The sequence below is a fragment of the Ailuropoda melanoleuca genome, chromosome 6 (genome assembly GCF_002007445.2).
Source record: "Ailuropoda melanoleuca isolate Jingjing chromosome 6, ASM200744v2, whole genome shotgun sequence".
Lineage (NCBI taxonomy): Eukaryota > Metazoa > Chordata > Mammalia > Carnivora > Ursidae > Ailuropoda > Ailuropoda melanoleuca.
Window position 1 is genome coordinate 13,782,926 of NC_048223.1, and position 11,279 is coordinate 13,794,204.

The following is an 11,279-nucleotide window of genomic DNA, read 5'->3' on the forward strand; positions in this document are numbered from 1 at the left end:
GCAGGAATATTCTGGTCCAAAGTCCAGCTCATCAGGCTCTTTGTCACATGGGGCACTGTGGGCTTGGATAGGCTAAATCAGGGGCTGAGATTCATAAGAGCTAAGCAATGGAAACAACCTAAATATCCTCTGACAGATGAGTGGATAAAGAAAATGTGGCATATACATACAATGGAATGTTATTTGGCCTTAAAAGAAAAAAAAAAGAAGGAAATCCTGCCATTTGCAGCAACATGTATGGATGTAATGGTTACTTTTATGTGTCCACTTGACTGGGTTAAGGGATGCCGAAATGGTTGGTAAAACATTATTTCTAGATGTGCCTGTGAGAGTGTTTCCAGAAGAGATTAGCATTTGATTCAGTAGACTGGGTAAAGAGGTCAACCCTCACCCATGTGGGCAGGCATCATTCAATCCATCGAGGGCCCAGTTGGAACAAAAAGGTGAAGGAAAGGCCAATATGCTCTCTCTTCTTGAGCCGAGACATCCATCTTCTCCTGCCCTCAGACATGGGAGCTCTTGGTTCTCTGAGCTTACACCAGTGCTTCCCTGGTTCTCAGGCCTTTAGACTTGAACTGAATTACACCACCAGCTTTCCCAGTTTCTGCCTTGCAAATGGCAGATTGTGGGACTTCTCAGCCTCCCTAACAGTGTGAGTCAGTTCCTGTAATAAGTGTCCTCTTATCTCTCTCTCTCTCTATATATATATATGTATGTGTATCGTGTTGGTATATATATAGATACAGATATACCATGTTGGTTCTGTTTCTCTGAAGAACCCTAATACAATGAACTTTGAGGTTATTGTAACTGAAATAAGCCAAACACAAGAAGACAAATACTGCATGATCTCACTTCTACATAGAATCTAAAATAGTCGAACTCATAGAAGCAAAAAATAAAATGATGGTTCCCAAGGATTGGGAGGGCAGAGGTAATGAGGAAGAGATGCTCAAAGGGTACAAAGTGTCAGGTATGCAAGATAAGTAAATTTTGGAGAGGTACTGTATAGCATAGCGCCTATAGCTAACAGTACTGTACTGCTTAAAATTTTTAAGAGGCAGATCTAATGTTAAGTGTTCTGACCGCACACATAATAGTAACAACAACAATAGTAGCAATAATAAAGAGGCAAGAGGAAACTTTGGAAGGTGATGGACATGTCTATGGCCTTGGTAAACTTACCCCCAGACTCATTGAGGTGTATATGTTAAATACATTAAATTACATGCCAATCACACCTCACTGAAGTGTTTCAGAGAAAATCAGGGACTGAGGGGTGGGACCACAGTGGGGGCAAGGGTGAGTGTCAAGGCAAGAGCACCTAGAGGGCATAGTAGGAACGAAGGGGCTGCAAACAGGAGAGAAGAGTCCTGGCCAGAGGGGCTCTGGGTGGCCAAGAGTGGCCTCCTGTCCTCTCTCAATGTCCCTGCAGGGAGCTCTCCCGCACGGTGCAATGCCTTCTTATTCATGTACCGTCTGGGAGGTGAGCCAGGGCTGAGCAGTGAGACGTGAGGCTGGGCCCTGCTGAGCACTGTCAGGACCCGCCCAGCAAGTGTCAAGAGCGGCTTTTTCACACTGTGGGTGGCCATTCCCTAGGTGTTCATCAAATCAACTGGAAGAATTCTCAAGCATTTTTCAAAAGGAAATAAGAGAACAAAATACCCTAGAATAGAAAACAGCAAAGTGTTTTGCACATAATGAATGTAAGTTATGTCATTAAATTTTTGTATCAGGTGTGTGTTTGTGTGTGTCTAATTATACTACGCTGGGTTGCGATATAAAATGCTTTTTTTATTATTATTATAGATTGCGGTCAACAAGTTTGAAGAAACCAAACCACTGGTCTGGAGGTCTTTCTTCGTTTATTATCTTTGCTTTTCAGAAATGTGGGAAAGTCCCAGCTGAACGTAAGCACATTTTATTCTATTAGTCAAGTGAGCATGCACCGAGCAGCTGCTACTGTTGGAGGCTCAGAAGAAGGGGTGCCTGCCCCTAAGGAGGTTATCCTGGGGCTGGGCCAAGAACCAATGTAGAAGGCAATACGACAGAAGGGCTGCCACGTAGGGAGGCAAGAGTGGGGCGAGATGAGAAGCTGGATGTTTTTATGTGGCCACTGTGATGCCACCTTCTTGACACTTTTTTAAATCATCCATTTGCTAAATAGAATCTTATCACGCCTACTCCATTCCTGATTCTCACACCAGCCAAGAAGCCTCGGGAATAGGATAGGAATGTCTGTGTACTTGGCCTTTTTTTTTTTTTTTCCTAAGCCTAAAGTCTAATGGCTGGGTATTAGACGGAGTCAAAATGTCCCCGCACCAAGACAACTGTATGCAACAGCTGGTGTTGTTGCCGTTAAGATGCCGCAGGAAAATTCCACGGACCTTCCCTGTGGGCCCCCCTCGCACAGACTCGCATTTCTCCACTCTGCCAATTTGAGGTCAGTATGCCTTAAAAAGGGTGGCATTTGTGTCAGCCAGTCCTGGCCTCCTGGGCAAGAGCTAAGTAAACAGGAGTCCTGGGGAAGACCATTTCTTCATGAGGGCCCACGGTGGATTTTTCCAGGGGAATGAAAGGTTGCCTTTGTACAGAGGAGAGGGGAAACAGAATCTGCTATTTCACGGCTGCCCATTCTCCATGACCTCATCGGTGTTGACTTTCTCGCCATTTCATCTCTCTTGGAGCCACAGAGAAGGCAGGGAGGAGCCTGGTGAACAGTGCCACCTTCACTATAGAGAGCGGTCAGGGGGAGGTGGAGAAGTCACGGACAGCTGCCCCTCACGCCAGGTGACATGGTCTGCAGGAGGGAGGGGGGCAGCCGGGAGTCCCTGAAACAAAGCTGCCTTGCCTTGGACAAGGTGTATACAGGTTTCAAATGCTTACCAGCCAGACATATTTTTTGGCTTGCATTATTTTCCTCAGGAGGAAGCAACATGGAAATGACAGCTGCCCTGTAATTTAGGCACTTCCTGGAAAACCGTAATTACCCATCACATTATAATTACCTGCCACTGCTCTCTTCCATTTGGAACCCTTGCTTCCGTGAGTTCTATTCTTAAATTCCTTCCCCGCCCCGAGAAACAAGACAAAGCATTTGAAATGGTTTCTTGGTGAATATTTGTCTCCTCCTAGGACCTTTATATATTCCATGCTACCCCTTGAACATCTATTTTAATTTTCATATAAATGAGCTTGTTTTTCTAAGTGACTGAAAGGAAAAGAGCAAGCAGTTATTTTCCACGACCAGCAAAGAATAGAACTGAACGTCATCTCCTGATTTTGTTTCTTCTTGAAAACGTCTGGAGAGAATCCTGCTTCTTCAGGCAGAACAGCCTGGTGCGGCAGTAAGGACACACTACCACCCAGCTGTTTGACCTTGCACGGGGCACCCATCTTTCCAGGCGTTGGCTTTCCGATGGGAGAAACAAGGTTTAGACTAAACCAGCATTTCTCAAGGGCTGGAGTTCCAACACAAGCTTTTTTAGGTATTTAGGTGACACAAGAGCGGAGAATCAAAGGACATCGAAGCAGGCACTGAAAGAGTGCTTTCCTTTGCAGTGACCTTTTGGTTCTTTAATCCTGTAGAAGAGAAGGTCTCCATTTGGGGCTGGTGGGCCTTTAACGCTTCTCTAATGACTTTGATCTTCCTTTACGACAAATTGAGCAGGTCTTAGGGCCGAGCCATCTGCTGGCAATGGCAGCGGGAATTTAATAACTTCATTTTGATTTTTTTTTTCCTGCTACCTTCTACTTATTTTAACTATATCTAATTTTCTATTTATGGTGAAAGTATAGCTTCCTTTTAGTTTTCATTATCTTGTTGAAAAAAGGCTTCCCATTTTAACACGGGTGGGGGAAGCAGGGCTTGAGGTAGGGAGGTGCTTTAAGTAAACCTGTCAGGATTAAGCTCTCCAAATATTAGAAAAGACCAACGAAAAATATACAAAGAGGTTTTTTTTTTTTTTAAAGATTTTATTTATCTGTGTTAGAGAGAGAGAGACAGAGAGTGCAAGTGTGGGGAAGGGTAGAAGGAGAGAATCTGAAGCAGACTCCCTGGTGAGCGCGGAGCCCATGTGGGGCTCAATCCCACAACCCGTGAGATCCGAACCTGAGATGAAAACAAGAGTCAGACACTCAACCGACTGAGCCACTCAGGCACCCCAGAAAGAGTTTTCATATACCCCTTGTCTCCCTAAACACACAGCCTCCCCCACTATCAACATCCGGCATGACAGTGCCATATTCGCTACAAGAGATGTACTTAAACTGACACATCATTGTCGTCCTAAGTCCATAGTTCACATTGGGGCTCACATTCTATGGGTTTGGGCAAATATATAATAACATGTATCCACCATTACAGTATCAGACAGAGTAGTTTCACTGCCCTAAAAATTCTCTGTGGTCCCCCTATTCATCCCTCCCTCTCAACTCCCAACCCCTAGAAACTACTGATCTTTTACTATTTGCTATAATTGGCCTTTTCCAGAACATCATACAGTTGGAATCATACAGTGCGTAGCCTTTTCTGATTGACTTCTTTCACTTAGTAATACACTTTAAGGTTCCTCCATATATTCTCATGGCTTGATGAGTCATTTCTTTTCGGCACTGAATAATATTTATTGTCTTCATGTACTGCAGTTTATTTTATCCATTCATCTACTAAAGGACATTGTGGTTGCTTCCAAGTTTTGGTAATTACAAATAAAACTGCTATAAACATCCATGTGCAGCTTTTACGTGGACATAAATTTTCAACTTGTTTGGGTAAATACCAAGGAGTTCAATGAGGATTATATGGTAATAGCGTGTTTAGTTTGTAAGAAACTGCCAAACTGTCTTCCAAAGTGGAGATACATCTTGTATGCCCTGTACATATTGCATTTTGCGATATTGATTTTAGGGTCACAAAGAAAGTTTAGCAAGTAGGTGCATTTGCAAATATGGAATCCTAGAATAATGTGAATAGACTATTTTCTTCCCTCTTTTACCTTTTCTTATTTTTGCTAGTTTCCAATTTTCCCTTTGTTAATTTGAAAGTTCTCTCTACTTTTCCATTCCAGTCTTTCCTGGGTCATTTATGTTTGGGGAGGATCTTTTCTAAAATATTTTCAGCAGAAGGGATTAGCCTTAAATATATTTCTTTTTCTTTAACGGGTGAATCACTTCCTCAGGCACAGTCCTACGGAGTCTATTTCATTAGCTTCTAGCTTCTAGTACTAGGTGGGAAGTGTAATGCCAACCTGATTCTTCTCTCTTTTCAGATAAGTTGACGTAATTGCCTGGACCTTTAACATTTTCCTCTTTATCCTCATGGCTCAGAAATAGGCAGGTACTTTCTTGTCTGTTCAGCCTGAAATTCAGAAAATCCTTTCAGTCTTGCAGACTCAAGTCTTCCTTCTGCTCAGGGCAATATTTTTCTATGACATTTATTATTTCTTTCATCTATTCCCTTTTCTCCTTCTGGAAGTCCTGTTATTCATTCATATGTTAGGTCATTAGATCTGCCCTCCAAGACCCATTTTTTCCCTGATTTCCATCTCTATAATTTTGTTCTGTACTTGAAGCTATTTGCTGACCTTGATTTTCCAAGCTGCTTATCTGAATCTCAGCGGTGATCATTTTCTCCTTCAACTTATCAATTGAACTGTTAGATGGGAAATCATTTTTGGCTCCACAGTCCCTTTTTACTGTATTTAAATATCTGTAGGGCTTGTTATTTTTTAAATTTGTGTTACCATCTGCCTCTTTCAGCAGTTCTAGTTCATTGGATGTGTGTTCTGTTTGTCCTTCCTCTCTCTGCCAGCTCACTGAGGCTCAGGTCCAAGTGCTGGAGCTCCCTAAGGGATGGGCATTCTGTCGGTGGGAAAAGGGAGAAAGGACACTATCCTCGTCAAGGCAGCTCAGATGTGGGCATGCTGCCCATCTGCAGAAGCATCTAGAAAATGCTTCCCTGGTCTGGGTTCCATGGAGTCTCAGGGATAAGGGAACTTAACCCCTACTGGTTTAACAACTTCTTACCTGCTGAGATGAAGTACAGGGGACCAGGTGTTTCTATCTGGCCCAGTGTGAGCCTTCCCCTGAGGGGATCAGGGGCCGAGTTCCTCAGGCTTCACCTCTTCTTATGAACTGATGGCTTTGAACAACTATCACTCGTTCTTTCCATTACAACTGTTTAGTAAAGGAGAGAGAGAAAGAAAAATTAAATATGAAGTGGATGGAAAGGGGACCACCATCATGTTACCATGTCTCCAGAATCACCTCTAAAATATCCCTTAAAAATAAAAAGTTTTAAAAGATTTATTTATTTATTTTAGAGGTGAGGCGGGGCAGAGAGGGAGAGGGAGATAGAGAATCCTCAAGCAGACTCCTTGCTGAGCACGGAGGCCTACACCAGCTCCATCTCAAGACCCTGAAATCATGACCGGAGCTGAAACCAAGAGTCCGCAGCCCAACCGACTGCACCACCCAGGCATCCCTCCCTCAAAAATGAATTTAAGCTAAAAAAGCAAGAGGATTTATAGAAACATATTAAGTAAATAATATTATAGGTGGCAAATGATATGACAAAAGTCACACAGGTGGTGTGTGAATGACAAAACCTAAGAAACACTGCACAGAAAAACTGTTGAATTTCCTTTCCAACTCTGGTGTATTACCCTGTATAGCAGAATTACTGGATGTTCTTCCAACAGTACTATGTCCTGCTTCAAAGGAAAGAAAGGCAGAGATCCCAACCAAGGTTGAACTAGTGAAATGACTTCTCCATCTTCAGGCGAGCCATATATACATATACACCCCCCACACACACACATATACATACACACCTCCCCCCCACACACACATACACACATACATGTACATATATATTTTATATGTATACCATGTATGCATGGTATGTACGTATCATAGGTATAGCGTATACATAGATCTCAGAATGGAGGCAGATAATTAAAGAAAGCAAGGGGTCAAGGATTGTAATGTTTTATATATAATCCAGTTGAATGATAGCAGCAAGGACACAGAACATTGGCCCTATTAGAGAAAGGCAGGCCTGGAGCTGTGGCCATCCTAAGGGACTTCCTCTCACAGGGCACCCTCTCCATTTCCCGCAGAGAAAAATTTCTTTCCAACTCTGAGCCTCATGTGTTTCCTTTGCTGTATGGTGTTCACTGTTACTCCTCCAGGCTGTGTGGGGAAGTGGGGATGGGAAGGTCACTGTGGCACCTCTTAGAAGCCCTGAGGGCACACATACCCCCCTCAAAGCCACACATGCACACACATGCCTGAAACAGTCAAACATCCACAGCCCCAGGTCACGCGGCTGCGTTTAGCTCCTCAACAACAAAAGGGGCCTGGCACATGGCCTGCAGGGTCCTGCCTCCATTTGCAATAGGCTCACCCAATTTGTTCACTTCCCTAAGGTCCAAACACTCTACTAAGCTCACCGAAGTGCCTCCCTGACTTCAGGAAAACTTCAGGCTTGAGGCGATGGACAGAAAGGGCTGCTGTCCTGCCGCCTGCCTTACCCGGTTCCAGTCAGTTTGTTTAAGGGGCGTGAAGCACGGGGAGGGGACAGAGCCCGTAACAGCGGTTGCGGAGGCCTGCGGCCTTGCGGGGGGAACTGAGAGCTCTTGGAAAGATACTCGGCGGCCGGCGCACCCACTTGGCACCAACAAGTGGAAGAGCCAGGGCCAGGCTGCAGCCCTCCCAACTCGGATCCAGGACTCTATGTCGCTGCCCTGGCTGAGACCCCCCAGTGCCTTGACTTACGATACGGAGCTTGTCACTCCAAAGCCCCTTCTTTCTGAAGTCGACCTCTGTGCCAGCAAAGAAAGCCCCTGAGCCCTCGGCGCGGGGCTCACCACACCTGTGACCTTTTCAAGGACTCCTTGGCCCCGAGCCCCGCGTGAGCGGAAGCACGTGAGTGTGCGTGCGTGTGTGCGTGCCCGAGCGCACACGGGCTCTGGCTCGGCACACTGGCCCAGCCCGGGGGCTCCGGCGCACCGGGATGGGCGAGCCCGGCCTGCGACCGCACAATGATCCGCTGGCCCGGCTGGCGCGTGGCCCAGCCCCGCGGGGGGCGGGGCGGGGCTGGAGAATTCGGTCATTGTTCGAGGAGCCGGCGGCCGCCGCTGCAGGCGGCGGGTTGCAATGCATTCAGCCAACAGACGGCGTCTCGCGCTGCGGCGGTGCCTCTCCCCCGAGCACCTGCCCGCGCCCCTCCCCTCCCGCCCGCCATCTGTCGTCTGAGCGCCATTGTAAGCAGCCGTGCCCGGCGTCCTGGACGACACCCAAGGAGATCCGGGGCTTAGGCCGGGCGAGAGGCAAACAAGGAGAGTTTATTCCCAGTCCCGTTTGGAGGTGACCTTGGCAAAATAGCCAAGCGGGGGAGGGGGCGGGGGGACACGACATCCGCCCACTCTCCCACCCTCCAGCTTTTGGTGCAGGGTTTCTTTTGGGGCCGCCCTTGGACCCGAACACCCAGGGGCCATGATCAGAGCGGGAGCCTCCCGCTTGAGCTTTCAGGGATGTTCTCTGGACCGGCGGAACCTGTCAGCTGGCAGATCCCGCCGCTAGCTTCCCTGAAGAGCCCCTGGGAGCCCGTTTCAAATGCAGATGCTGGTTTTGTCTGCAAGTCTGATCCTCCAAGTCTACCCCAATTGTCCAGGCCTCTTGGGATACTGGATTGAAAGAAGAGTTTCTCTTTTCTGCAACTGCAAATACAGCCTTTTCAAGTCGCACCAGCCATGCTGCTGTCCTGGCAGTCTTTTCTTCACCCACATTTGTTCAATATCTCACATCTATCCTCCTTTAATGTCACTGGAAGTTTCAAATGCCTTGATATATCTCGACCAAAAGAAAGCAAACACACCAAAACAAAACAAAGCTATGTTCTTTGTGGTCATTGTGAGCTTGCCTTTTCAGAGTAGGACTTTTGTCCCCCAAAAATTCTAATTCTCCCTCCCTCCTTGGTACCTCCCCAGCCCCAGCCTGAGGAGCTCACCCTCCCCTCACCCAAACCCCACCCCACCCCACCGTCGTGCTGTGGATAGATGTGGACTTTAACTCTCTGGATTTACAACAAAAGCACCCACACTCAATCGGGACTACTATTTCTAGCAGTCGTGTCCATGCAAAGAGGGGTGTCAGAACTCAAGGGGGTTAGATGTAGGGCTTCTCGAGGCTGACATGTCAGTAGTTGTCTGTCTCTTGACCCCACTGCCAGGAAAAGGGAGCATTGGCACTTCAGAGGTTTCTGACCCCCAGGAAGCATGCTCACCACCCAAGGCAGGGCAGGATCCCATGCAGAGGCTCTCCTCCTCTGGCACTTTCAGTGCTTCCCACTGGTAATTCCCCATCCAAATGAAGGCCTGCTAGGGAGAAATCAGAATTAGGAAGGGAGAAGCCTTGCTGGGATAATGCACCTCAGGCCTCCTCCCTTGGACAGAACTGGAAACAGAAAAAATATGCTTCTGTGAATCCCCTTTCCCATCCCCTTCAACTCACAGATGGATTCTTGAAGTGTGTTAATATTACTCATGATTCCTGGGCTCTCTGTGTGTGTGTGTGTGTGTGTGTGTGTGTTTGTAGGTAATACATGCACCCACAGAATTCAAAAGGTTATTCAGTGAAAAACAAGTTTCCCTTCCACCCTGTACCCAGAATGTCAGTGTTTGGTTTTCTGTTTCTGCTTGGCTCCAAGAAGACTAGACTACCCTCTGGGCTTCTGGGCTCCTGACTTTCCTCCAGCCGTGGGATCTAGTATAAGACTGTCCTTCCCTCGACCCTCCACTGCCTCCCCAGTACAACAAGGGTAAGAACGCTCACGGCGTGAGGTCGTTAGGACCAATGAGCATGTGTAACATGTGTTCTAGGCCTGCTGAAGTATTGTGAGTTATCACTATTAGAAACAAAGCATCGTTCTCACACCCCTCCCCTCGTCTCCAAGATCCGAGAGAATATGATTTGAAGGTCTGGGATAAGAAGAGGAAAGATTTGAGGATGCCTGGGTGATTCAGTCAGTTAAGCGTCTGCCTTCGTCTCAGGTCATGATCCCAGGGTCCTGGGATCGAGCCCCGCATCAGGCTACTTGCTCGGCAGGGAGCCTGCGTCTCCCTCTGCCTGCAGCTGCCCCTGCTTGTGCTCTCTCTCTCTCTCTCTGTCAAATAAATAAAATATTTAAAAAGAAGAAGAAAAAGAAGAAGAAAGCTTTGGCAGCTGGGAGAATCTAGACTGTTACAATGTGAAGGACAGCTGGAGACAAGAAAAGACGGGAACAAGAGGCTGAAGGGAGGTGTGTCAGGTCATGCCACATAACAAACAAGCACAAACTGTATGTGACAATAAGCGTTTCACTCTCGCTCAGCATTTGTGGGCCACCTGCAGCTCTGTTTGAGGTCACAGATTTGTGGGGTAACTGGAGTGCTTCCATTCCATGTGTCTTATTTAGGGGCTGGATTGAGGGGTCCAGTTCCCTAGAGGATATTCTTCCAGCAATAATAGAAGCATGAGGCACGAAGCCAAACTACACAAACATAATATCTGCTAACATCGTATTGGCCAAACTAAGTCACATGGCTAATCCAAAGCCCAGGGAGTGAGGTTCCCTCTATCCACCATGAAACAGTGGCAAAGGTATGTATCACCATGGAGCCAAGAATTGGGAGCAATCTTCAATTCCTTCTCTCTGCATTCCCTGCCTAGATAACACCCATCCCCGTAGCCTTAATACCACACATTTGCTAAGGATTCCCTCACTTACATTCCAGTCCTACAGCTGTTCCCTAAGTTCTAAACAACCTCCCCGCACCCAGTCTCCACTTGCAGATATCATGCACTTCTCCAAGTGAAACTCCTGGTTCCCTGTCCCTACCCCAAAATGGACTCCAGCAGCGGTCCCTCCTTCTACCCCCTGCTCAAACAAGACACAAAGGATCACCTTTGACCTACTTTCTCCCTTACCTCCCCAACCAAAGTCAACTCATTAACGCGATGCTGCCTTCATGGCATGCGTCACCCTGGTCCGAAGCCCCAGCAGCCCTCAGCTGGATGGCCGTCGTAGCTTCATCGTTGCTCTCCCTGCTCTGCTCTTGCCCCTTCAGGCTTCTCTTAACACAGCAACCAGAGTGACACTTAGAAGCTCTAGATCTCCTGCTTCTTACCCCTGATGGTTCCCAGCTCCGAGAAAAACAAAATCCTTATAATGCTGTACAAAGCCCTACATAACCTGCCCTCACTCCTCCGCCTCTCGTGCTCTGACCCTCACATCT

General features: G+C 47.1%; 1 long non-coding RNA gene across 1 annotated transcript; it reads right to left on the reverse strand.

Annotated features, from left to right (window-relative positions):
* Positions 1 to 3,982: 3,982 nt before the first annotated feature.
* Positions 3,983 to 8,054, reverse strand: LOC105240504. The gene is made up of 4 exons (XR_002143997.2): positions 7,780 to 8,054; positions 6,028 to 6,177; positions 5,250 to 5,359; positions 3,983 to 4,111 (listed from the first exon to the last, which is right to left on the reverse strand). It is a non-coding gene; the product is annotated as an uncharacterized LOC105240504 (long non-coding RNA).
* Between the last annotated feature and the right edge of the window lie 3,225 nt (positions 8,055 to 11,279).